We start from the raw sequence: 26,158 nt of genomic DNA, 5'->3' as shown, positions 1-26,158 counted from the left end.
GGAGAAATTGAACCTTTATACACTGCTGGTGGGTATATAAAATAGTGAAGCCACCTTGGAAAACAGTCTAGCAGTTCCCCAAAAAGTAAAATTAGGGGCCGGCCCGGTGGCGCAGCAGTTAAGTGCACACGTTCCACTTAGGCAGCCCAGGGTTCGTTGGTTCAGATCCCGGGTGCAGACATGGCACCGCTTGGCAAGCCATGCTGTGGTAGGCGTCCCACATATAAAGTAGAGGAACACGGGCATGGATGTTAGCTCAGGGCCGGTCTCCCTCAGCAAAAAGAGGAGGACTGGCAGCAGTTAGCTCAGGGCTAATCTTCCTCACAAAAAAAAAAAAGTAAAATTAGTGTTACCATACGATTCAGCAATTTCACTCCTAGGTAAATAATCATGAGAAATTAAATTTATGGCCACACAAAAACTTGTACACAGATGTTCATAACAGCATTACTCACAAGAGTCCCAAAATGGAAAGAACCCAAATGTCCAACAACTGATGCAGAAATAAACAAAATGTGGTATATCCATAACACGGAGTATTATCCAGCAATAAAAAGGAATGAAGTACTGATAGCTGCAACAACATGGATGAAGCCTGAAAATACCATCCTAAGTGAAAGAAGTCAGTCCCTAAGGACCACATATTGTATGACTCCATTTATATGAAATAACCAGTTTAGTAAATCTATAGAGAAAGAAAGCAGATTAGTGACTGCTTACGGCTGAGGGGGATTGGGTACTGATGGCTAAGAGGTATGGAGTTTCTCTTTGGGGTGATGAAAATGTTCTAAAATTCACTGTTATGATGGTTACACAACTAAGTGAAAATACTAAAAGCCACTGAATTGTACACTCTAAGTGGGTGAATCATATGGTATATGAATTCTATCTCAATAAAGCTGTTAATCCATGGTGATCCAACTCAGAACATTGGTTACTTTTGGAGAGTAATGACTGGATTGCTGGAAATGTTCTCCATCTTGATTTGGGCGGTAGTTACACAGATGTACACACTGAGCTACACAATTAAGATTTATTCACTTTACTGTATGTAAATGAAAGCTTCATAAAAAAGCTTAATTAATAAATTTTAGTGAGTGAATATTTTAAATAATCCTCATAAAAACGGGAGAACTATCGGGCTGGCCCCGTGGCCCAGTGGTTAAGTTCGCGCGCTCCGCTTCAGGCGGCCCAGTGTTTCGTTAGTTCGAATCCTGGGGGCGGACATGGCACTGCTCATCAGACCACGCTGAGGCAGCGTCCCACATGCCACAACTAGAAGGACCCACAACGAAGAATATACAAAAAACAACTATGTACGGGGGGGCTTTGGGGAGAAAAAGGAAAAAATAAAATCTTTAAAAAAAAAAAAAACGGGAGAACTATCTACAATCATTATGAGGAAACAGGTTCAGAAAAGTAACTTGCCCAAAGTTACAAAGCAGGAACCTGAATTTCCATCTCTTGACTCCAAAACCTGACTCCTATACAGATCTTTCTCACTTTACATTCCAATAAATCATATCGCATATCGTTAGCCAGGAAAAAGATGAAAATTAAAAATTTGAAATATGATTTCTACTGAATTTGTATTGCTTTCACATGATCATAAAGTCAAAAAATCATAAGATGAGTGATCCTAAGTCAGGACTCTATGTACTCCATAACTTAATCTTTATACCTCTTCTTTTTTTTCTTTCTTTTATCTTTTCTTTTTTTTTTGTTTGGTGAGGAAGATTGGCCCTGAGCTAACATCTGTTGCCAATATTCTTCTTTTTTTTTTTTCTCCCCAAAGCCCCAGTACATAGTTGTACGACGTAGCTGTTAAGTCCTTCTAGTTCCTCTATGTAGGATACTGCCACAGCCTGGCTCGATGAGCAGTGTGTAGGTCCCCGCCCAGGAGCCAAACCAGCGAACCCCAGGTTGTGGAAGTAGAGGGTGCAAACTTAACCACTATGCCACCTGGCCGGCCCCTATACCTCTTCTAAGTAGAACTACTGCCTGATACATAGTACACACACATAAATATACGCTGAAAGAATACCATAAGTTACATATTTAAATTATTAAACTCTATATAAAGGTACAGAAGGATAAAATTATTAGAGACTGAAGAATGCTATAGGGAGGATAATAAGACTAAGTGATCCTTGAAACTAAGAGAATAGCATGAGTAGGACTTGGAAGTAGAGAGTTATGGGGAAGAGTGCAAGAATAAAAGTGCCCTGGGAAAACACGTTGTATGGAATAGTTTCCATCTCATTACACGTTTTCTGTACCCTAGAGTTATTTCAACCAATCTGCTCAAATCCAATAACAAGGGTAGCTATACCATCAAATAGATGTAATTTCTTAAAGATACGTAAATCAATAAAACCCCTTCTCCCTAGCAGAGAACCACCTGCAGGCTCAAAGTGGGTTTTCAAAAAATGACAGCAGATAAGGGACCAATAAGAAGCATTAAGGAGACGCACCCCCATCTGAATCTGAAATACTGATTCCAAAATTCTAGTGCTTCATGAGATTTAGCCAAACTGCTTCCACAGTAATTCTAAGAATAAAAAAGGTCACTGCTCACCCAGTTTAAGCAAGCAACATATGGTTCAACTACTATTTAAGTTGTTACCCTTCAAAATGAGGAACTGATTAAAATAATGGCTTATCTTCAATTACTTGAACTGAGGCTATGGAATTTATTACCACTAACTGCGAAGGAAGGACACAGTCTGGAAGCCAACAGCCACTTCTTAATCAAGACAGTTAGGAACAAAACGTCCCTAAAAGAATGCACAAGCAGGAAAGGTGACCCAATAACGAGATGTTATTTATTCCACAGGTAGCATTTTTGGTAGCATCCTTGAAAATCTCCAATTTGAGATATTATTTGTCATTTTCTTTCAGCATATCCATCATCCTGATCTATCTGAAGAACAATCACTGACGTGGTAATTTATAATCTTGACATTCTACCTACCAAACCTGTCAGAACTGCTTTGAAAGCTTGGGGGCATAGAGACCTTAATAATCCCTTATGAATGATCGATTCTTACCCCTAAACGAGTCAGTATTCAACAAATTTGGTACCAAGGTCTTTATCGCCTGATTACATGAGCTTCCTTGTTTCTCCATCTTAAAAAACGGTAAACGCACACCTACACACTCACCTACACACACACCCCCATGATGCTTTATTTCCCAGCCTCATTTAGGACAACTGTGTAACAGAATCCAAAGACACCCTTAGTAATTAAATTACAGTTGTATTGAGTCCTTGGACACTATTTCAGGCACCTCACACGCATTACAGAGGTCATTCCTCCCAATAACACTATGTGGTAGGTATCACTATTTTACAGTGTTTTTCACTATTTTTCTCACTATCCTGTGGTATGCACTGTTTTATCACTATTTTACATCTCAGAAAATGTATTCAAGTTTCCTGTTGGTAACTGGCTATGTTGGGAACCGAAGCTCCACATGTTCCAAAAAGACACGTCCTTCCACCCAATTCCAAGGCAGCGCCCCCCTGACAGGAGCAGACCCAGCGCGGAGAGCTCTCCGCTCCGGGCGTTACTCACGTGCGAGCGCGCTCCGCGGGCTGAGTCGGGCGCTCCGGCGCCGCTACAGCTCCTGCTCCTGGGGACCGAGGCGACAAAGGACCGGCTCAGAAGGTTGCCGTGACCGCCGAATGTGTGTGCAACGTCCGCCATCCGCTCCCCGCACGGCGGGGAGACACACCAGCTCTGCCGGAGGGGAAGTGAGGGATGGTGACAAGGGTTCTAAGGCAAACATCTGTTTCTGGGCAAATAACTAGAACGACCACTCCCCAACAAAACGGCGGCTGGCGGACGGACGGGGCGTGAGGGGCGGCGGGGCCCACGGCCTCCCTCCGACACAGGGCCCGGCCGTAGGCGCCGCGGGACGAGGCGCGGGGCCGGGGCGGCCTCCCAAGGCGTCCAGAAGGAGGAGGGCGCCCTCGAGGGGCGGGCGGGGCCCGGAGCCCTTCCGCGGGGAGCGAGAAGCACCAAGGGGACGCCCGGAGGATGCAGGCCGCACCCCGGGGGGGAGGGGGCGGTCCCGGGCTCCGAGGGGCTGGCCCCGCGTCGGGAGAGGCCCGCCTCAGCGTCGAGAGGGCCTCGTTCCGGCGGCAGAGGCGCCCCTCCGCACGAGGAGTGGGTCGCGGCCCCCGCAAGGAAGAGAAGGAGGCGGAAAGAGGAGGTGCGCGGAGGCGGGAGGTACTCACCGGCCGGCCCCCGCCGCTGCGCCGAACCCCGCTTCGGGGCGTTGGGGCCGTGCGCGGCCGCAGTACGTCAGGAGAGGGGGCGGAAGGGGCCGCGCGAACCTAGGGCACCGCGAGGAGGGGCCGCGCTCTCGGGCGGGCGCAGGCGCGAGCGTCCGGGGACGGAACCAACCCGCACGGCGGGGGGAGCCGCGCCGGGACGTACCAACGGCACGAGGTGGGGGCGCGCCATCACCCGGGGCGGATCCGACCTCTGAGAGTGGTCTGGGCCCTTCCCGGGGCTCTCGCAATTATCACTTTGCTAGCCCTTGGAGGGAAACCAAGGAGTAGCAACAGGGCCCCCAAAACACTACAGTGAACACTTCAAAGTCGTCTCTGCGACATCAAGCCTCCTCTGGCCCTTTCTTTGCAGGTATCTACTTATAATGAAATTATCTGTTCATACGACCACTTGAAAACTATCTCCGGATGGTAAATGTTAAAGTCTGATCATTTCGGGGAAGGGAGGGAATCTGGGAAATGGAAACTCTTAGAGCTAACAGGTGGAAGTGTAAAATTAGAACATCCACTTTTGGTGAGATTTTAAATGCATTTTATGACCCAGCAATTTCATGTCAAGAAAAATACTGAAGGAAACTCTTACAGGAGTGCACAAGAAGACATGTACATGTCCAAGCCTGCTTCCTTGCAAAAAATGTAAAGAATGCCTGAATAGACCAATCACAAGTAAAGACATTGAAACAGTAATCAAAAACCTCCCAAAAAATAAAAGTCCAGGACCAGACAGCTTCCCTAGAGAATTCTACCAACATTCAAAGAAGATTTATTACCTATCCTTTTCAGTTTGAGAAGGATATTCCAAAAAATTGAGGAAGATGGAAAAATTCCTAAGACATTCTACAAGGCCAGCATCATCCTGATACCAAAGCCAGACAAGGACAACACGAGGGAAAATTACATGCCAATATCGCTGAAGAACATAGATGCAAAAATCCTCAACAAAATACTGGCAAATCAAATACAGCAATATACTAAAAGGATCGGGGGCTGGCTTCGTGGCCGAATGGTTAAGTTCGCACACTCCACTTCAGTGGCCCAGGGTTTCACTGGTTCAGATCCTGGGCACGGACATGTTACTGTTCATCAAGCCATGCTGAGGCAGCATCCCACATAGCACAATCAGAAGGACCTACAACTAGAATATACAACTATGTACTGGGGGACTTTGGGGAGAAGAAGAAGAGGCAGAGGAAGAGGAAGAAGAAGAAAGAAGATTGGCAACAGATGTTAGCTCAGGTGCCAATCTTAAATAAATAAATAAAAAGGATCATACACCATGATCAAGTGGGATTGATACCAGGGACATAGGGATTGTTCAACATCTGCAAATCAACTAATGCGATATACTACATTAACAAAATGAGGGGAAAAAACAACATGATAATCTCAATAGATGCAGAGAAAATATTTGATAAGATCCAACATCCATTCATGATAAAAACTCTCAGTAAAATGGGTATAGAAGGAAAGTACTTCAACATAATAAAGGCCATATATGACAAACCCACAGCCAACATCATACTCAATGAGGAAAAACTGAAAGCCATCCCTCTGAGAACAGGAAGAAGACAAGGGTGCCCACTCTCACCACTCTTATTAAACATAGTACTGGAGGTTTTGACCAGAGCAATGAGGCAAGAAAAAGAAAAATAATTTGGATAGGCAGTGAAGAAGTGAAACTCTTGCTGTTTGCAGATGACATGACTTTATATATAGAAAACCCTAAAGAATCCATCAGAAAACTATTAGAAATAATCAACAACCACAGCAAAGTTGCAGGATACATAATCAACTTACAAAAATCAGTGGCACTTATATACTCCAATAATGTACTAACAGAACGAGAACTCAAGAATACAATACCATTTTCAATCACAACAAAAAGAATAAAATATCTAGGAATAAATTTAACCAAAGATGTGAAAGAGCTATACAAGGAAAACTATAAGATATTACTGAAAGAAATCAATAATGACCTAAAGAAATGGAAAGATGGGGCTGGCCCTGTGGCGGAGTGGTTAAGTTCCGGCATTCTACTTTGGCCCAGGGTTTCCCAGGTTCGGATCTTGGGCACGGCCATGGCACCACTCATTAGGCCACACTGAGATGGCGTCCCACATGCCACAACTAGACAGACCCACAACTAAAATATACAACTATATACCAGGGGAATTTGGGGAGAAAAAGCAGAAAAAAAAAGAAATGGAAAGATATTCCATGCATGTGGATTGGAAGAATAAACATAGTTAAAATGTCCATATTGCCTAAAGCTATCTACAGATTCAATGCAATCCCAGTCAGAATCCCAATGATGTTCTTCACAGAAATAAAACAAAGAACCTTAAAATTTATATGAGGCAAGAAAAGACCCTGAATAGCCAAAGCAATCCTGAAAAACAAGAACAAAGCTGGTGGCATCTCAATCCTAGACTTCCAAATATATTACAAAGCTATAGTAATCAAAACAGCATGGTACTGGTACAAAAACAGGCATACAGGTCAATGGAACAGAATTGAAAGCCCAGAAATAAAACCACACATCTATGGACAGCTAATCTTCAAAAAAGGAGCCAAGAACATACAAAGGAGAAAGGAAAGCCCCTTCAATAAATGGTGCTGGGAAAACTGGACAGCCACATGCAAAAGAATGAAAGTAGACCACTATCTTTCTCCATACACGAAAATAGACTCAAGATGGACCAAAGAATTGAAGGTAAGACCTGAAACCATAAAACTTCTGGAAGAAAATATAGGCAGTACACTCTTTGACATCAGCCTTAAAAGGATCTTTTCAAATACACTGTCTACTCGGACAAGGGAAACAAAAGAAAAAATAAACAAGTGGAACTTGATCAGACTAAAGACCTTCTGGAAGGCAAAGGAAACCAAGATCAAAACCAAAAAAACAACCCACCAACTTGGAGAAAATATTTGCAAATCATATATCCAACAAGGGGTTAATCTCCATAATAAAGAACTCATACAACTGAACTACAAAAAAAAAAAAAACCCAATCAAAAAGTGGGCAGAGGATATTAACAGACATTTTTCCAAAGAAGATATACAGATGGCCAACAGGCATATGAAAAGATGCTCAACATCAATAATCATCAGGGAAATGCAAATCAAAACTACACTTAAATATCACCCTACACCCATTAGAATGGCTATAATCACCAAGACAAAAATAACAAATGTTGGAGAGGATGTGGAGAAAAGACAACCCTCATACACTGCTGGTGGGAATGCAAACTGGTGCAGCCACTATGGAAAACAGTATGGAAATTCCTCAAAAAATTAAAAATAGAAATTCCATATGATCCAACCATCCTCCTACTGAGTATTTATCCAAAGAACTTGAAATCAACAATTCAAAGAGACTTACACACCCCTATGTTCCTTGCAACATTATTCACAATAGCCAAGATGTGGATGCAACCCAGGTGCCCATCGACTGATAACTGGATAAAGATGTGGCATATATATATATAAGGGAATACTACTCAGCCATAAAAAGACAAAATTGTCCCATTCGCAACCACATGGATGGACCTTGAGGGTATTATGTTAAGTGAAATAAGCCAGACAGAGAAAGACAAACACCATATGATTTCACTTATTTGTGGAACATAAACTTATGGACAAAGAGAACAGTTTAGTGGTTACCAGGGGGAAGTGGGGTGGGAGGTGGGAACAAGGGGTTAAGGGGCAGACTTATATGGTGTCTGACAAATAATAATGTACAACTGAAATTTCACAATGTTACAAACTATTATTATGACCACAATAAAAAAATAGATTAAAAAAAGAAGTTTTTAAATGTTTAGAATCTAAAATAAATGTAAAGATTGGAAATGTCCAATAAGACATGGATGAATAAAACATGATACATTCCTACAATAAAATATTATAACAAATAAAACCCATAAATGAGTCCTATACGTATGAACATTTGATAGCTCATAAGTTACTGAAATAGCAACTGTCAACAAATATGTACACTGTGAAATTTAAATTTAAAAATACATAGAATGTCAGTATATATTGATTATGGAAAATATGTATGTGTAGGGAGCCAGCCCAGTGGCATAGCAGTTAAGTTCACACACACTGCTTTGGCAGCCCAGGGTTCAGTGGTTTGGATCCCAGGTGCAGATCTACGCACGACTTATCAAGCCATGCTGTGGCAGGCGTCCCACATATAAAATAGAGGAAGATGGGCACAGGTGTTAGCTCAGGGCCAACCTTCCTCAGCAAAAAGAGGAGGATGGTGGCAGATGTTAGATCAGGGTTAATCTTCCTCAAAAAAAAAAAGAAAGAAAAAAGAAACTATATATATGTAAAGTATAGAAAATGAACTAGATGGATACACATCATGATAATGTTTTGAGTGCAGGAGACGGGGAGGGGTAGAAGCCAGGATGGGTGGGCAGGGGGGGATAAACAGGACTTTAGGGGCCAGCCCAGTGGCACAGTGGTTAAGTTTGCACATTCCGCTTCAGCAGCCCAGGGTTCGCTGTTCGGATCCTGGGTGCAGACATGGCACCGCTTGGCAAAAGCCATGCTGTGGTAGGTGTCCCACATATAAAGTAGAGGCAGGGGGGCTGGCCCCGTGGCTGAGTGGTTAAGTTCACGCGCTCCGCTGCAGGCGGCCCAGTGTTTCGTTGGTTCGAGTCCTGGGCACGGACATGGCACTGCTCATCAAACCACGCTGAGGCAGCGTCCCACATGCCACAACTAAAAGGACCCACAACGAAGAATATACAACTATGTACCGGGGGGCTTTGGGGAGAAAAAAGAAAAAAATAAAATCTTTAAAAATATATATATAAACAAATAAATAAAATAAAAAATAAAGTAGAGGCAGATGGGCATGGATGTTAGCTCAGGGCCAGTCTTCCTCAGCAAAAAGAGGAGGATTGGCAGCAGATGTTAGCTCAGGGCTAATCTTCCTCAAAAACAAAATAAAACAAAAAAATCCCAGGACTTTAGATAGATCTGTCACGATTTCTTTTAAGAAAGAAGACATCTAAAAATAAATTGTTAACAGTTGGGTAGTGGAACTATAGATACATTATTCTTAGTACTTTTCTGTAACATTTAATTCTGGAATGTCCTTTTCCTATCCCCCCAAGTCTCCTACCTCCACCTGATCTTCCAAAATCCAGCTCAACCATTTCTTCCTCTGCCTCCTCTAACCCCAGTTCATTTCTCCTGCTTGCTTCCTCAGCTGCTGGAACATCCCATCACCCATGGTATACTGCAGTTATTTGCTGAATGTATCTATCTCTTCTATAAGACTAGTGAACTTTCTGAAGACATGACCCATGTAACCCCAGCAAGTAGCAAAAGAGCCTGGCCAAAAGCAAACATGCAATACATGTTGATTGAATTGAACTCGGAAGGGGGGAGATCAGAAAAGTTTTCGGGGCTGGCCCCGTGGCCGAGTGGTTAAGTTCACGTGCTCCGCTGCAGGCAGCCCAGTGTTTCGTTGGTTCGAATCCTGGGCACGGACACGGCACTGCTCATCAAGCCATGCTGAGGCAGCATCCCACATACCACAACTAGAAGGACCCACACCGAAGAATATACAACTATGTACTGGGGGGCTTTGAGGAGAAAAAGGCAATAAATAAAATCTTTAAAAAAAAAAAAAAAATGGCTTCAATGCAGGGCCAGATAGGTCCTTTTGGAGTATCTTACTTCAGAGAAGAATCTTGAGGCAATTGTTGTTAGCAGCCATCTTGCAACCCTAAGCAGAGCCAGCCTATGGTAGCTGAGCCTCTTAGATGGCCCCCAATCATCCTGCCTCCTGGCAATCACATTCTTACATAATCTCCTCCCTGCCCTTGGGTGTGGGCTACACTGAATGACTTACTTTTAAAAAATATAATAAGGCAGAAGTGATGGGATGTCATTTCCAAGATTAGGTTATAAAAAGATTGTGGCTTCCTTCCTGGACACTCGCACCCTCTGGATTTGCTCACTTTGGGGGAATCCAAATGCCGTGTCATAAGGCAATCATGTGGAGAGACCCATGTGTGGGAGAGGATTCCTGGTACCCCCATATGCTTGACCACAACCTCATAAGAGACCTTAAGTCAAAGACACTGCTTGGCTAAGCCATGCCCAAATTTCTAAACCACAAAAGCTATGTTAATGTTTTAAGCCACTAAGTTTTGGGGTAATTTGTTATATAATAACAAATAACTAATACACAGCTTAGAAGAGGAAAACACTGCTGGAGAAACTTGCAGGGTGAGGGCCCTAATCATAAATACCTGGAGATGGTTCTATTTCTGGGCTTTCTGTGATATGAGATAATAAATTTCCTTAATATTTACATTAGCTTGAGTCAAGTTTTCTGTTACTTGCCGTAAACAACATCTAAATTGATATAAATCTGAATGTCCATCAGTAAGGGAATGATATATTACATTGTATAGTATATTCATATACTAGAATAACATAGAACAATTAAAAGAAATGAACTAAATCCACATGTATCATCATGGATAGATCTCAAAACATGATATTGACTTTAAAAAGCAAGCTGGAGGTGATACAAGCTCCATGAAAATAGGGACTTGACTTTGTGCAGTGCTGTATCCCCAGTACTTTGAACAGCGTCTAGGACGTAGTAAAGAATGAATGATAGGCTCAGCATAATTCCATTTATATGAACATGCACTCTTACACAAATAATATCATATGTTTTTGAAGGTAAGAGACACATGTAAAAGTATTTTCATAGGCCTGGGAGGATACATGGATACATAACTAGCAGAAAATAGAGGATACTTCTGAAAAGGGAGCTAGAGGTCCAAAATTGACATCAGACAAAGGGAACCTTAAAATATCCGTAATGTTCTGCTTTTATTTTTAGAACTACTACTGTGTAATCAAAACTAAATAAACTACTATATAAAGAAAACAAAAGTAATCACTAGAGACCTTTTAATGATTGCTGCATCCAAGTTACCTATGTTTTTGTGTTGATCTCTTTCTTTCCAGTTTCTCCTACTATTTCTGCATAGAATTTCTTGTCACTTTTTAAGTGGGTCATTTATTAATATTGGGAAGATCAGGTATTTATAACTTCTCATGTTCCATGTGGGAGCTCTTCAGTTTGTGTAATAATCCTAGCCCCTCTCCACCTCTTCACTCACGCCTCCCAGGGTAGGGCTGACGTATATGACTGGTAGGTTTCAGAGAAGGAACTGCACATGCTTTCCCCAGCCCTTTCCTCATTCTCTCTTAGATCTGCCCACCTGCATGAAGCACACATTCTCTACTCTTCTCTGCTCTAAGTTTTTCAGCACATCACACTACCCCTCTTCTTTCCCATCTCCACCAAGAAAAGCCAAGGCTACTTAGACAGCCTATAATGGAGCAAGTCCTCCCAGTTCAGATTTGAACTATAAGCAAGGTCACTCGACAACACACTGATCTTTCAATTGGTTCCACTCTTGGGCAAGAACAGGAATGTTATTTATTAACCTCCTCAAATCACAATAATTAGGAAGTTGGTAATTCTGCACTTTTTATAAATGTAGGGCTATATATGCCTACTCATGTAAAACTGTAACAAAAGAGAACAGTATCACAGCACATGTACACAGCTTCCAAGAAAATGCTAAGCAAATTTCAGGTGTATGTGTACAGCACTTGTGTTAGTCATGGTATAATCTTTTTTTTTTTTTTTTGGCTTAGCATTTATTATAGGTTTTCAGTGCTTTTTAATCTATATATATAGGGGCTGGCCCCATGGCGGAGTTAGTTAAGTTCATGCACTCTGCTTCGGCAGCCCAGGGTTTCACCAGTTCAGATCCTGGGCACGGACATGGCACCACCCATCAGGCCATGCTGAGGTGGCGTCCCACATGCCACAACCAGAGGCACCTACAACTAGAACATACAACTATGTACCGGGGAGCTTTGGGGAGAAGAAGAAGAAAAAGGAAAAGTGAAAAGATTGGCAACAGATGTTAGCTCAGGTGCCAATCTTAAAAAAAAATTTTTTTAAATACTGGAAATAACCTAAATGTCCACTCATAGGAAAATGTAACATCCAATTAATGGAAAATTATGCAGAAGTAATATGCAAGAGCAAAACAAACAAACAAAAGCTGCACACAAAGGACAACTTAGAAACTATAAACTGGTTCTCTACTGGGAGTGGGTAGACTCAAAGTGTAAAGAATGATGGGGAGGGGCCGGCCCTGTGGCGCAGCGGTTAAGTTCACATGTTCCGCTTCATTGGCCAAAGGTTTGCCAGCCTGGATCCCGGGTTCAGACCTACGTGCCACTTGTCAAGCCATGCTGTGGCAGGCATTCCACATATAAAGCAGAGGAAGATGGGCACAGATGTTAGCTCAGGGCCAGTCTTCCTCAGCAAAAAGAGGAGGATTGGTGGCAGATGTTAACTGGGGGCTAATCTTCCTCAAAAAAAAAAAAAAAGAATGATGGGGAGAGTAATCACTGGAATGAGATATGAAGGTGGGGAGAGGAGACATTTCATGTTAACACTTTTTTGCATAGTTCTAGTTTCGGAACTAAATTAATGTTTCACATATTAAAAAAATAAAATCAACAAGGATTGGGGGCAGGGCGACTGTAAATGGAACACAAACAGAAATTAGTCAAACTGTATTGCAAATGAAAAACATAACCATACTAAAGAGTGGAAAAAAACCCAAAATGCACACTGAAGGAAAAAATCCAGATGCATACAAATGCACACACATGTTTCAACACATGCATATATGTGTATGGACGTATGTATCCTAGGTCTATGTACTGCGAGAGCCTAGAAGCAATGACACCATAGAAATGGGAACACCTAGCCCCCATATCTTGGCGTTTAAAAAACATTCTCTACTATACAAAACTAGAGCTCTTCAGAAAAATGGCTGACTCCAGGGAAAGTACAAGATGATCCTGGATCATGTGATTGTTCAAGAAAGTAAAGAAGTGCTCAAAGAAGGATGAGGACATGTCAAATACATATAGGAGCCACCTTGAAGGGGTTTCTAGTGTCAAATTTGGAACAATATGAGCATCAAAAGCGATTAAGTGCGCACGTTCTGCTTTGGCAGCCCAGGGTTCGCCAGTTCGGATCCCGGGTGTGGACATGGCACCGCTTGGCAAGCCATGCTGTGGCAGGTGTCCCACATAAAAAGTAGAGGAAGATGGGCACGGATGTTAGCTCAGGGTCAGTCTTCCTCAGCAAAAAGAGGAGGATTCGCAGCAGATGTTAGCTCAGGGCTAATCTTCCTCAAAAAAAAAAAAAATAATAATGATAGTCATGGATTAAAATTTATTAAATAAAATAATTCTTGAGGGCTGACCCGGTGGTGCAGTGGTTAAGTTTGCACGTTCTGCTTCCACGGCCCGGGGCTCGCCAGTTTGGATCCCAGGTGTGGACATGGTACCACTTGGCAAGTCATGCTCTGGTAGGCGTCCCACATATAAAGTAGAGGAAGATGGGCACAGATGTTAGCTCAGGGCCAGTCTTCCTCAGCAAAAAGAGGAGGATTGGCAACAGGTGTTAGCTCAGGGCTAATCTTCCTCAAAAAACAAAACAAAACAAAACAAAAAACAAATAATAATAATAATTCTTGAGTCTATATTGATATAAATATACAATCTAATTTATAAATACATAAATACAAGAAAGAAGGGACAGCTCTTCCATTAGGAGAATGTCAATAAATAAATGTGGAAGGAATAATGCAATTAGAAAACCACCTTTTGGCAACCATCAGAGTAATAATTAAGACAAGTATCATCAATGAATGCTAAAACTATTGGCTGCAAGGCTGATCACTAACAGGATATTTTAAAATTTAAAGAATTTCCTCACAAGATACTTATTAATTACAAAGGGAAAAATAGTACCTTTACAGTAGAGATAACTGGTGGGTACCACCTTAAGCGAGTGGTCAGAGATGTTATCACTAGTAATGAGACACATCAACATCATGTACAACCTGATATGATGCTTGTGGTATTGCTGCAAAAAAAATGCATAAACTTGATTAAGTCAATGGAGAAACAGAGACAAAACCACACTGAGAGACATTCTACAAAATAACTGATCTGTACTCTTTAAATATATCAATGGCAAGAAAGACAAAAGCTGAAGAATTCTTCTAGACTAAAGGAAATTAGAGAGACATGACAACTGAATGGAACATATGATCTAGAATTTTCTTTTGCTATAAATGAGAATATTGAGGCAATTAGTGACATTTGAATAGTCTATAGATTAGATAATACTATTGAGTCAACGTAATATTTTACTTTGATTACTGTACTGTGATTATGCATGAAAATGTCCTTGTTTATAGAAAATATACACTGAAGTTACTTGGAGTGGCAAAGTGACATCATGTCTGCAACTTGACCTCAAATGGTTCAAAAGAATAATATCTGTAAAGCAACTGTAGAGAAGATGATAGAACTAAAGTAGTGAACTGTTAAAATTTGGGAAATCTGGATGAAGGATATTTGGGAATGCTGTACCATTCTGTCAACTTTTCTATAAGTCTAAAATTATGCCATAATAAAAGTTAAAAGAACAGGAGTAGGGGGCCAGCCTCCTGGCCAAGTGGTTAAGTTCCTGGGCTCCACTTCTGCAGCCCAGGGTTTCACCAGTTCAAATCCTGGGCACGGACACGGCACTGCTCATCAGGCCATGCTGAGGCAGCATCCCACATGCCACAACTACAAGGACCCACAACTAATACACAAATATGGGGCTGGCCTGGTGGCCCAGCGGTTAAGTGTGCACGTTCCGCTTCGGCGGCCCGAGGTTTGCCAGTTCGGATTCCGGGTGTGGACATGGCACCACTTGGCAAGCCATGCTGTGGTAGGCGTCCCACATATAAAGTAGAGGAAGATGGGCATCGATGTTAGCTCAGAGCCAGTCTTCCTCAGCAAAAAGAGGAGGATTGGCCGCAGTTAGCTCAGGGCTAATCTTCCTCAAAAAAATAAATAAATAAAATAAAATAAAAATACACAACTATGTACCGGGGCGGGGGGAGGCGGGAGGGTTGGGAAGAAAAAGGAAAAATAAAATCTTAAAAAAAAAAGAAGCGGGGCTGGCCCCGTGGTCGAGTGGTTAAGTTCGTGCTCTCCGCTGCAGGCAGCCCAGTGTTTCATTGGTTCGAATCCTGGGCGCGGACATGGCACTGCTCATCAAACCACGCTGAGGCAGCGTCCCACATGCCACAACTAGAAGGACCCACAACGAAGAATATACAACTATGTACCGGGGGGCTTTGGGGAGAAAAAGGAAAAAAATAAAATCTTAAAATAAATAAATAAATAAAATAGAGTTCCCACTGACAATGTATGATACTGTGATTAAAAAAAGAGAATAATTTTTTTAAAAAGGAGTAAATTTCATGGTGATTCTGATGAAAAAAGACTTCAGTTGCCACCTGTAATACCTAGCTTCAAAATTTTTTCCTTATCTAGACTGCCTTATTGTTCTAATTGATTAATTTTATAAATAACTGTTATAATTTTGAACTTATAAAGTAACTATATATTAATAAATTAGCACTTTTATATGGGATGATGTTTGAAAAAGAGTTCTACTGCTAAGCAAGGTAAACGCTGATCTAGCTCAGCTTCTCCAGTTCACAGTTTGAGAAACTGAATCACAAAGAGGAGAGGTGACTAGTGACTCAACCAAAGTTATACATTTATAAACAAAGTGGGGACTGTCAAACACACAGAGTTAACCCACAAGAAAATGTTAAGAATAAACAAGCGCTAGAAAAAATGTGCAGCATCACTAATAATTAAAGAAATACAAAATATAAGTCCCACAGCACATTTGTTAAGTTAGCAAAAACTAATAAAACAGACAAAACTCAATGCTAACAGGATTGTGAGAAAATAAGTATATTTCTGCATTGGGAATGCACAATAAACAAGTATAATCTTTCCAGGGAGAAATTTGGCAATAGCTGTCAAGAATCATAAAAATGATCATACTCTAAACCTGAGTATTACCACATTGGGGAATACATCTCACAGAGATGATTCAAAAGAGAGAACAGATTTGAACAAAGATGATTATAGCCAAACAGTATGTTATAGCTAAAAACCAGAAACAATCCAAATGCCATGGGAGAAAGGCTAACTGGAAACAGGCCATGGTAGAGCAAAACAATAACAAGTTATTACATTGCCACAGGGAATAGCAAGAGGACCTTGTAGAAATGTGGCAAGAACTCTATCAAGTAAGGATAAGCTACATACAAGAGAATCCCAAGAGACCCATACACAGTGCTGACAGCCAATAGACAACTTGTAGGTAGGTGCCAAAGAGACAACAAGTTTGTTTTTAGAAGATGATTAGGAGCTGGAATGTTTTTTCTTCTAAGATTTTTATTCTTCCTTTTTCTCCCCAAAGCCCCCCAGTACATAGTTGTATATTTTTAGTTGTGGGTCCTTCTAGTTGTGGCATGTGGGATGCTGCCTCAGCATAGTTTGAGGAGCAGCACCATGACCACAGCCAGGATCCAAACTGGTGAAACCCTGGTTCCCCGAAGCGAAGCGCACGAACTCAACCACTCTGCCAAGGGGCAGGCCCCGGAATCTTTCTTTATTTTTTAAATATGACTTTTATTATTTAATGAAATCCATATACAAGAGAAATGAGAGGGGTGACTACAGCCAGAAGCCAGTGACTACAACTCCTCAATCCTGATACAACAATGTGACAGGTTCTCTTACTTTTTCAAAACAACTGCATTGCAATGTAATTAACATACCTCAAAATTCACCTATGTAGAGAATCAACTTACCGCTCTACTGACCTGCACCCCAGTGAAAGTGGTGAAAATTATTTAAAAAGAACCATTTCAAGCCTTCGGATACAGTCCTTAGGGCAAACAGTAAATGAAGAAATATCTACTCAAAAAAATCTGGGGCCAGCCCGTGGCATAGCCATTAAATTCCTGCACTCCGCTTCAGCAGCCTGGGGTTTGCAGGTTCAGATCCCAGGTGCGGAACTATGCACCGATTGTCAAGCCATGTGTGGAGGGCATCCCACATAAAGTAGAGGAAGATGGGCACAGATGTTAGCTTGGGGGCAATCTTCCTCAGCAAAAAGAGGAGGATTGGTGGCGGATGTTAGCTCAGGGCTAATCTTCCTCTGGGGGCGGGGGTGGGGGGGGTGGGGGGGGTGGGGGGGGGTGGGTTGGGAATCTACAGAAATTCAGTAAGAAAAGTGAGAGTCTGTGGTGTTTGAACCAAGAATATTTTCTCTTCCCCCTCTCAGCTCAGTGAGGTAATGCCTCTCCAGTCTCCTAAAGCCAAGAACACAGGGCTCTCGTCCCTGCAGCTCTCATTCGAAAGACTCTCTTCCGAGGAGGAGAACACCAGTGTTTCTCATTCTGCCCCGAGCTACCCATTGCTGAGGCTAAGTCCCAGGCAAACATAGTTGAGAAGCTGGGGCTCCCTCCTTCCACCAGCCCCTGCTTATGGAGTGGAGGCTCTAACTTGGGTGAGGCACACTAAGAATTACGGCCCTGATCACCCTTGCCCCAGCTCAAGGGGCAGTAGTTCCATGTCAAGATACACAAGCCAAGAGGTCCTCGGGCTGCTGTTGTCCCCAACGCCAACTCCTCAGACCCTAGAGTGGGGGTGCCACTCAGAGAGAAGTTTGTCATTGTTCCCATCTTCAGCTCCCGAGCCCTGGCTTAGAGATTTTGCCTGGGGGAAGAAGAAGACTGGAGGGCAAGGGAGTGGGCTAGGAGAACAGGTAGCTCCTAATCTCTTCCTAAAGTAACTGATTTAAAACAAAGCCTGGAGAAGTTCAAGCCTAAGGGTGTGTGACAAGAGATTTTCACATATTGAGATATATGGGTTAACTATTCCAGTTTAAAACTGATTCAGTTTGAACTAAAAAGCCTGATTTATCGACTATCAAATATACATTTTACATCTGCTTAACCATTAAAGCAAAGAATGCACTCTCTTAAGATAAGAACGCATACTTCCCCTTCTATACCCTATTGGTAACACCCTGTTGGTAACACCCAGAATTAGTCCCTTTCCTGACATCACAGTCATGTTGACCTGCTAATTTGCAACTGAGTAGCTCTTTGAAATTTTGATGAAAATGTATCCTGGGTGTGTGATTTTTTTTTAAGGAAGATTAGCCCTGAGCTAACATCTGCTGCAATCCTCCTCTTTTTGCTGAGGAAGACTGGCCCTGAGCTAACATCCATGCCCATCTTTCTCTACTTTTTATATGTGGGACGGCTGCCACAGCATGGCTTGCCCAGCAGTGACGTGTCTGCACCCAGGATCCAAACCGGCGAACCCCTGGCCACCAAAGCGGAATGTGTGCACTTAAGCGCTGCGCCACCGGGCAGCCCCTCAGAACAATCTTATATCTTTTTAGAACAAGAAACATACATTAAACACACCCAGGCTGGCCTGGTGGCGCAGCGGTTAAGTGCACACATTCCGCTTCGGTGGCCCAGGGTTCACCAGTTTGGATCCTGGGTGCGGACACGGCACCGCTGGGCAAGCCATGCTGTGGCAGCCGTCCCACATATAAAAAGCAGAGAAAGATGGGCATGGATGTTAGCTCAGGGCCAGTCTTCCTCAGCAAAAAGAGGAGGATTGGCAGCAGATGTTAGCTCAGGACTAATCTTCCTCAAAAAAAAATAATAAAATAAATAAATAAAAAGATTGTTCTGAAACCCATGCTTCTCCAGAATACCTTCTAAGGCCTTCCCAAGTTATAATCCTCACTCCAGCTCATAATAAACTCACCCCAATTCTGATTTATAGGTTGGTTATGGATTCTTTGCATCAACAAGTGCTCACGGGGCTGGCCTGGTAGCACAGCGGTTAAGTGCGAACGTTCTGTTTCTTGGCAGCTTGGGGTTTGCCAGTTCGGATCCCAGGTGCAGACATGGCACCACTTGGCACACCATGCTGTGACAGGTGTCCCACGTATAAAGTAGAGGAAGATGGGCTCGGATGTTAGCTTAGGGCCAGTCTTCCTCAGCAAAAAGAGGAGGATTGGTAGTAGATGTTAGCTCAGGGTTAATCTTCCTCAAAAACAAAAAGAATCTGAATCTGATTCTGATAAGTTAAGATGTATACTGTAGGGGCCAGCCCGGTGGTGCAGCAGTTAAGTTCACACATCCTGCTTTGGAAGCCTGGGGTTCACTGGTTCAGATCCTAGGTGTGGACCTACATAGCACTTGACAAGCCATGCTGTGGCAGGTGTCCCACATATAAAGTAGAGGAAGAAGGGCGGATGTTAGCTCAGGGCCAGTCTTCCTCAGCAAAAAGAGGAGGATTGGCAGTGGATGTTAGCTCAGGGCTAATCTTCCTCAAAAAAAAAATTTTAAAAATGATGTCTATGGTAAACCCTAGAGCAACCACTAGAAAAAAAATTTTAAATATAGTGGTAAAATCAGTAAAGAAATTAAAATGTTATATTAGAAAATATTCACTTAATAAGCAAAAGAAAGTCGTAAAGGAGTAACAAAGGAACAAAAAAGAACACATTTAAAATAAAAAGTAAAATGGCAGATGTAAATGCAAATATATCAATAATAACATTAAATGTGAATGGATTAAATAATCCAATAAACAGTCAGAGATTGTAAGACTAGATAAAAAACATGATCTAGCTATATACTAACTCTAGGAGACATACTTTACATTCAAATATACAAAGAAATTGAGAGGAAGTATGTAAAAGATATATTATACAAACAGCAACCACAAGAAAGCTGGAAAGGCTATAATGATATCACATAAAAACAAAACAAAGGTTATTAGAGACAAAAGGATATTTTATAATGATAAAAAGATCAATACAGAGGAAGATACAATAGTTATAAACATACATGCATCTAATAACAGACCACCAAAATACATGAAGCAAAAACTGACAGAAATGAAAGCAGAAATACTCAACAATACATTTTGGAGAATCCAATACTCCACTTTCAATAATGGATAAAACAACTACACAGATGATCAACAAGGAAAAAGAAGATTTGAATAACACTATAAGGCAACTACAGTCATGTGCTGCATAATGACATTTCAGTCAACAATGCATCGCATATTCGACAGTGGTCTCACGATTAGCACCATATAGCCTCGGTGTGTAGTAAGCTATACCATCCAGGTTTGTGTAAATACCGTGGGGGAGGAAGAAATTTTCCTCTAACCTTCTAGGTTATTCTGGCTGGTCTAAGAATTAAATTGACATGTGACAGATTCACAGGAGGAAAACAAAAGTTTAATAGCACATATACATGGGAGAAACCCAGGAAAACCAACTCACCAAAATGGCCAAAACTCCCACCTAAAATACCATCCTCAGCTAAAGACAAAATATGTTGGGGGTGGGGAAGAGTCTGGGACTTCAAAGGGAAGAAAGGCAATTCACAGGTAGGTGAAAAGGAGGAAATGTTTGGAAAACAAGTGATTGTTTGGTCACATAGAAACAGAAGAACACAGAGGGGAGCCCCACAAACAGGCTTTTCCAGGTTCCTTCCTGTCTACCACCTAGTTCATGTTGTGCTAAGGTGATAGCTCGCTTCCTGAGACAGGCTTTTTAATCTGAAGTCTTTTAGGTAGTTAAGGGGGAGGTAACAACAAAAACTGAGTATTTCCTTTCTTAAAAATAATCAACCTAAAATAATCTTCATATTAAAAAGACAAATTTAGGGGTAGCAAATTTTGTTCCCCTTCAGTACACTCTATGATGTTTGTAGGATGATGAAATTGCCTAATGACACCTTTCTCAGAACATATCCCCATCATTAAGCAACACATAACTATAGACCTAACAGACAACTATCAAACACTACCTAATAACAAAAGAATATACAGGCTTCTTAAGGGAAAATGGGACATTCTCCAAGATAGACCATATGCTAGGCCATAACACAAACCTCAATACATTTAAAAGGATAGAAATAATTTTAAAAAAGAAGGAATTCAAAGTATATTTTCCACCACAATAGAAAGAAATTAGAAATCAACAACAGGAAAAAATTGGGGTAACTTGCAAATGTATGGAAGTTAAACAACACACTCCTAAATAATCAATGGATCAAAGAAGAAATCAAAAGAAAAATCAGAAAATACTTTAAGATGAATGAAAGTCAAGATACAACATACCAAAACTTATAAAATGCAGCTAAAGAAGTGCTTAGAGGGAAATTTATAGTTGTAATGCCCATACTAAGAAAGGAGAGAGATCACAGACCAATAACCTAACCTTCTACCTTAACACCCTGGAAAACGAAGAGCCCACTAAACCTAAAGCAAGCACAAGGAAGGAAATAATAAAGAATAGGGCAAAAAATAATAAAAGAGAGAGTACAAAAACAACAGAGAAAATCAATAAAACCAAATGCTGGTTCTTGAAAAGAGCTACACAATTGACAAGCATTTGGCTTGATTGATTAAGATAAAAACAGAGATGACAAATTACTAGAATCAGTAATGAAAGAGGGGACATTACTGTTGACTTTACAGAAATAAGATGGATTATAAAGTTATACTACGAATAATTGTAGGCCAAAAATTTGATAAATTAAATGAAATGGACAAATTCCTTGAAAGACAGAAACTATCAAAACTGGCCAAAGAAGAAATAGACAATCTGAGTAGATCTATAGAAAGTAAAGAGATTGCATCAGTAATCAAAAAACTTCAAAGAAAAACCCAACCCAGATGGCTTCATCATTGGATTTTACCAAATGCAAAAAAAAGAAAAAAAGGGAATTAATAATTATTCTTCAAAAATTCTTCCAAAAAGTAGAAGAGGAGGGAACATATGCCAACTCATCTTATGGGACCAGTATTAACGTTTATACCAAAAACAAACAAAGATCTCTTAAGAAAAGAAAACTACAGACCAGTATCTCTTATAAATACAGCTGTAAAAATCCTCAACAAATGTAAACAGCTAAAACAATAAAACTCTTAGAAGAAAATATAAGACAAAAGCTTTATGACATTGGACATAATTGGATATGACACCAAAGGCACAGGTAACAAAAGAAAAAGTAGACAAATTGGAGTTCATGAAAATTTTTAAATTTTGTACATCAAAAGACCCTACGTTGGGGCCGGCCCGGTGGCGCGGCAGTTAAGTTTGCATGTTCCGCTTCTCGGCAGCCCTGGGTTTGCCAGTTCAGATACCAGGTGCGGACATGGCACCGCTTGGCAAAAGCCATGCTGTGGTAGCCATCCCATGTATAAAGTAGAGGAAGATGGGCATGGATGTTAGCTCAGGGCCAGCCTTCCTCAGCAAAAAGAGGAGGATTGGCAGTAGTTAGCTCAGGGCTAATCTTCCTAAAAAAAAAAAAAAAGACTCTATGTACAGAGTAAAAAGGCAGCCCACACAATAGGCAATAGGAGGAAATATTTGCAAATCATATATCTGACAAGGGATTAATATCCAGAATATATACAGAACTCTCAAAACTCAACAACAAGAAAACAATCAACTCTATTCAAATATAGACTTGAATAGACATTTCCCCAAGGAAGATATATGAATGGCCAATAAGCATATGAAAAGATGCTCAACATCACTAATCCCTAGGGAAATGCAAATCAAAACTGCAATGAGATACGACCTCACACCCATTAGGATGGCTACTATCGAAAAAACAGAAAATAGCAAGTGTTGATGAGGATGTGGAGAAATTGGAACCTTTGTGCGCTGTTGGTGGGAATGTAAAATGGTACAGCCACTATGGAAAACAGTATGGTGGGTCCTCAAAAAATTAAAAATAGAATTACTGGAGCCAGCCTGGTGGTATAGTGGTTAAGTTTGTGTGCTCCACTTCAGCGGCCCGGGATTTGCAGGTTTGGATCCTGGGCATGGACCTACACACCACTCATCAAGCCACACTGTGGCAGTAGCCCACGTACAAAAAAAATAGAGGAAAATTGGTGTGGATGTTAGCTCAGGGACAATCTTCCTCAACAGAAAAAAAAAAAAAAAAAGAATTACCATATGACCCAGCAATTCCATCTCTTGATATACGCTCAAAAGAACTGAAAGCAAAGTCTCAAAGAGGTAGGCACATGTCCATAGCAGCATTATTCACATTAGCTAAAACATGGAAGCAATCCCAGTGTCCACTGAAAGATGAATGGATAAGCAAAATATGGTATATACACACAATGGAATATTATTGAGGCTTAAAAAGGAAGGAATTTTTGATACATGCTTCAAACTGGATGAACCTTGAGGACATTATGCTAAGTGAAATAAGCCACTCACAAAAAGACAAATGCTGTATGATTCCACCTTTATGAGGTACTTAAAGTAGTGGAAATCACAGAAACAGAAAGTATAATGGTGGTTGCCAGGGGCGGGGGAAGGAGGGAATGAGGACTCATTCTCTAATAGGCACAGAGTTTCAGCTTTGCTAAAAGCCTTCTGGAACACCATCTCCGCACCCTGGCACATTCAGTGGCTCACGGAGCCTTACTGACTTCAGAAAGACACTGGGATTTACACTCTCCTTTGTCTCTGCCTTGGCTCAGGCCCCTATCATGTCACACCTGGATTACTGCAATAGTTTATGCATTACCACTAGAGTCATTTTTTAAAAGACTAATCGATCCTATTATTTTTCTGCATAAAAATCTTTAATAGCTCGCCACTGCCCACAGAATAAGCACAGCTCTCTTAAAGCATGCTCAGTCTAACTTTGCAGGGTGAGCTCCTACCACTCCTCATACTAGGCTCCAGCTGCCATTCCCTATTGTTACACATCCTGACACCTTACCATCTGTTACACACAGTTTTCCCATTGTCTACAATTAACTTTCTCTCCTTCTCCATATAGAGAATTCTTAATCATCCTCCAAAGCTCAGAATCAACATCTCCTCCTCTTACAGAACTTCTCTGATTCTCCATCCTAAGATATTTGGTTGCTTCTTCCATGAGTCAATCATTAATAATTGAGGGAAAATTATGTGCCCTAATACAAGGTACTAAGTATATAGTAAACAAGACAGATCCAGGCCCTATCAGGCTAGTGGGGAATAAAAAATAAATAATTACAAGCCTGTTGAATGCTATGAAGGTGAAGTATGGGAAACTATGGAATATAACCAGAGAACTTTGCCAGAAGCTATTAGGGAAGGCTTCCTTGAGGAATTATATTTAAACTTAAAGCTGAAAGATAAGTAGGAGCCTGGAGGCAAAAACCAGTGTCTATTCATCTTGACTTATCCAACTAGTATTTATTGAGCGCCTATTTGGGCCAGGTATTGTTTTAGACACTTGGGACACATCAAGGAAATAGAGTCAAAATTCCCGTAGCTTCCTAGAGCTTATATTTCAGTGATTACATTTTAGTTCCTTTATTCACTTACTCAATAAATATTTATTGAGCTGACTCTGTCAGGCACTATGCCAAATGGTAAGAATAAAATACAAATAATACACAAGTCCTTGACTAAGGTTATTGTCAAGTTGATTCTAAATTTATACAGAATATAATTGCCAAGACAATGTTGAAGAAGAAGAAAATCAAAGCTTTAGGAGGCCAGCCCGGTGGTGCAAATGTTAGCTCAGGGCTAATATTCCTCAAAAAAATAAAACCAATTGTTCACAAGAAGATAAAAAGAAAGAATAAAGGAACAAAGAACAGATGGAACAACTAGAAAACGAAGAGGTTCACATGTTCACATGTTCCGCTTCTCGGTGGCCTGGGGTTCACCGGTTCAGATCCCGGGTGCAGACATGGCACCGCTTGGCAAAAAAACAGCCACGCTGTGGTAGGTGTCCCACATATAAAGTGGAGGAAGATGGGCATGGATGTTAGCTCAGGGCCAGTCTTCCTCAGCAAAAAGAGGAGGATTGGCAGTAGTTAGATCAGGGCTAATGTTCCTCAAATAATAATAATAATAAAATAATAGTTTAAAAATAAAAGATAAAAATAGAATCATAAAAAATAATTGTTCAAGGGCCGGCCCGGTAGCACAGTGTTTAAGTTCACATGTTCCGCTTCGGCAGCCTGGGGTTCACTGGCTCAGATCCCAGGTGTAGGCCTACACACCACTTGTCAAGCCGTGCTGTGGCAGGTGTCCCACATATAAAGTAGAGGAAGATGAATATGGATGTTAGCTCAGGGCTAATCTTCCTCAGCAAAAAGAGGAGGATTTGTGGCAAATGTTAGCTCAGGGCTAATATTCCTCAAAAAAATAAAACCAATTGTTCACAAGAAGATAAAAAGAAAGAATAAAGGAACAAAGAACAGATGGAACAACTAGAAAACGAAGAGCAGATTGTAGAAATAAACATACTATATAAGTAATTAAATTAAACGGAAATGGACTAAACACTCTAAATAAAAGAAAAAGACTGTCAGACTGGATTTTAAAATTCCAACTCTATGCTATTTAATTACTAAATATACATGCTATTAAAGACACACTTTAAAGATTTTATTTTTTTTCCTTTTTCTCCCCAAAGCCCCCTGGTACATAGTTGTATATTCTTAGTTGTGGGTCCTTCTAGTTGTGGCATATGGGATGCCACCTCAGCATAGCCTGACGAGCGGTGCCATGTCTGTGCCCAGGATTCAAGCCAGCAAAACCCTGGGCTACTACAGTGGAGCGCGAGAACTTAACCACTCAGCCACAGGGCTGGCCCCTAAAGACACACTTTAAATATAAGGTTATTGAGGTAAAAATAACACAAAAGAAGAGGAAGGAAAAATATATACCATGCAAATACAAACGGAAGAGAGCTGGTTTAGCTAAATTAATATCAGACAAAGACTTTAAGATAATAAGTATTATTAGGGATAAGGAGGGGT

At 41.2% G+C, this 26,158-nt stretch overlaps 1 protein-coding gene across 9 annotated transcripts in view; it reads right to left on the bottom strand.

Moving 5' to 3' along the window:
• UIMC1 (ubiquitin interaction motif containing 1) overlaps positions 1–26,158 on the bottom strand; it is a 141,784-nt gene that overhangs the window by 106,708 nt on the left and 8,918 nt on the right. For 2 of the 9 annotated variants that reach the window (XM_070570280.1, XM_070570284.1), the window contains exons 1-2: positions 4,244–4,403; positions 3,579–3,741 (exon numbers count right to left, since the gene is read on the bottom strand). The exons of 2 other annotated variants lie outside the window; for them this stretch is intronic. The gene's annotated coding sequence lies outside the window, so the exon portion shown is untranslated. Of the gene's footprint in view, positions 1–3,574; positions 3,742–4,243; positions 4,404–26,158 lie in introns of those variants that run through there. 5 more of the 9 variants (XM_070570281.1, XM_070570285.1, XM_070570283.1 and 2 more) reach the window with 4 other exon arrangements.

The sequence above is a fragment of the Equus przewalskii genome, chromosome 13 (assembly GCF_037783145.1).
Source record: "Equus przewalskii isolate Varuska chromosome 13, EquPr2, whole genome shotgun sequence".
NCBI lineage: Eukaryota > Metazoa > Chordata > Mammalia > Perissodactyla > Equidae > Equus > Equus przewalskii.
This window is presented reverse-complemented; position numbering and strand designations above follow the sequence as displayed.